This window comes from Dipteris shenzhenensis, chromosome 13, assembly GCF_047967505.1.
Source record: "Dipteris shenzhenensis isolate YYH24624 ecotype China chromosome 13, Dip_SZ_1.0, whole genome shotgun sequence".
Lineage (NCBI taxonomy): Eukaryota > Viridiplantae > Streptophyta > Polypodiopsida > Gleicheniales > Dipteridaceae > Dipteris > Dipteris shenzhenensis.
Window position 1 is genome coordinate 1,047,177 of NC_141608.1, and position 2,719 is coordinate 1,049,895.

Genomic DNA, 2,719 nt, shown 5'->3' on the forward strand with positions numbered 1-2,719 from the left:
AAAGTGATACAAGAACCAGAACCCACTTATTTTGAGCAAGCCATGGGAAAGAAAAATGGGAGAAAGCCATGGATGAAGAAATGGACGCCTTGGAAGCAAATGCTACATGGGAATTGGTGCCTTTGCCTAAAGACAAGAATGCAATTGGCTGTAAGTGGGTTTATAAGGTGAAGCAAAATGTAGATGGTTATGTGAGTAGATACAAGGCAAGATTAGTTATCAAGGGGTATGCACAGACATATGGCATTGATTATGAAGAAACATTCAGTCCGGTTGCAAGGATGGCAGCCGTAAGAGCAGTCATTGCTATGGCTGCATCAAAGGGATGGTCTTTATATCAGATGAATGTGAAGAATGCCTTATTGCATGGTGATTTGCAAGAAGAGGTCTTTGTGGAGCAGCCACCAGGTTATGTTCATGCTATTCATCCTAAGTTTGTTTGCAGGTTGAAGAAAGCCTTGTATGGCTTGAAGCAAGCACCTAGAACATGGTCTGACAAGATAGGACAGTATCTTGTCACTATTGGCTTTCAGATTTCCAAGGCAGATTTCTCACTTTATGTGAGAAAAACAGAGAAAGGTATTATGCTGCTTGTCATTTATGTTGATGATTTGATCATCACAGGTGATAGTGATGAAGATATCCTTCATGTGAAAATGTTATTGAAGTAGAAGTTTGAGATGAAGGATTTGGGAGAGCTGTGTTATTTGTTGGGCATTGAGGTGATTAGATCACCAAGTGGGATACGGCTCTTGCAGAGGCAGTATGGATTGGACATGCTATCTAAATATGGGATGACAGGCTGTAAGCCTATTTCAGTTCCTTTGGAGCAGAATGTGAAGCTGAGCGCAGATGCAGGTGAGCTTCTGGAAGACCCTACTATGTACAGTTGCATAGTAGGAAGTTTGATTTATATGACTATTACTAGGCCAGATTTGAGCTATGCTGTTGGATTGGTAAGTTAGTTTATGCAGGCTCCAAGGAAACCACATTTGGATGCGGCTAGATGCATACTCAGGTATGTGAAGTCCACATTGCAATATGGACTATTTTATGAGGCTGGGGTTCAGATACAATTGCATGGATACACTGATGTTGATTGGGCTGGTAGTATTTCAGATAGACGATCTACCAGTGGATATGTGTTCTCTTTTGGGAGTGCTGCAGTCACTTGGAGCAGCAAGAAACAGCCTATAATTGCCTTGTCGAGCACAGAGGCTGAGTACAGGGGTGCAGCAATGGCTGCATGTGAGGTATCTTGGTTGCATAAGCTACTTTATGATATGCATCAGTCTACAGATGGGCCAGTTGTCATTTATTGTGACAACATGAGCAGTATACACTTGGCAAATAACCCAGTCTATCATGCTAGAACAAAGCACATTGAGGTGCATTATCACTATGTGTGGGAGAAGGTTTTACTAGGTCTTATTGATCTAGTTTATGTCAGCACAAAGGATCAGGTAGCTGACATATTCACGAAGGCATTGGGCGCAGAGAAGCTACACAAGTTCAGAGACCTGCTTGGTGTGCAGGAATTGGGATTGAGCTCGAGGGGGAGTGTTGAGATATCGAGCTCCACTTGTGATATGCCAGGGTGACCGTTGTGCATTTATGTCACCGACTTGTTAGCTGCAGATGCGGTTGGTACACCGCCCATGAATAATAGCTAGATGACAGCTATCCTTATGTACTCTAGTTCGTGGGTCAGTTAGTATGCCACCGTAGTTAGCTGAGTTTGGTTTGAGACCCACATATAGGGTTCTCCTATTTCTTTGTACTTCTTTGTACTAGAGTTCTTTTGGCTTACAACTAAGAAGAGGAAAACTATTTTCAGCCTCCACCTTTGTGTGTATTCCCCCATTGTGTATGTGAGAAAGCCGCAAGTGAGACTCCTTCCTTCTCTCCCACTATCTTCACACTCGACGTCTCTAAAGACTACTGTTAGTGATATGTGCCACGTCGTGGGATCCAGACAGCACCATATTGGTGGCTGCCCCCTGCTTTGCCATCCTCCATCTGTGGTTGCATCACATACGCGGTTGCATCGCACCAGCTGTCGCCTGTCGCTAGTTTGCATGTGCAACGTATCCAGCCCATCTCTTGGAGCATTTACTCTATGTCGTGCCTCCACATGGCAAGTTCGTGTAGTCCGCAGTCCGTGCGCACCACGTTTGGACCTCCTATTTTTGTATCCATAGCAATTCAGTTCTACAACATTCAAGACATGCATAAGGTAGGCAAAGACAGCCATCCATGAGCTCGCCACATTTCCCAATGCTCACCAAACATCCCAATGCATCTTGAAGGGGCTATGGTGGGAGTGTAAGGAGGGGGTTTCTAGGGTAGAGCTGATGAACAATGAAAAGAGCGACACATGCTTGGTGAGGAGGAGGAAGGTTCAACGAGGAGGAGTAGTGTTCATCCAAGAAGCATGTTCAGAAAAGAACCCCAACCTGCAAGGAGATGTGCGATATGGCAAGCTCCTGCCCTCCTCTCCCTCCACGTGGCACATCTCTCTTAACTTCCTTAGAAAGCTTTCCTTAAGGAAGTAGTAAGAGAAGATATATATATTTATATTATATATTATAGATATATAATGTATAATATATATAATACAAATATTATATATATAATATAATATTCTCTCTCTCTCTCTCTCTCTCTCTCTCTCTCCTCCCCCCCATTTCCCCCCCTCTCTCGCTCTCTCACTCTCTCT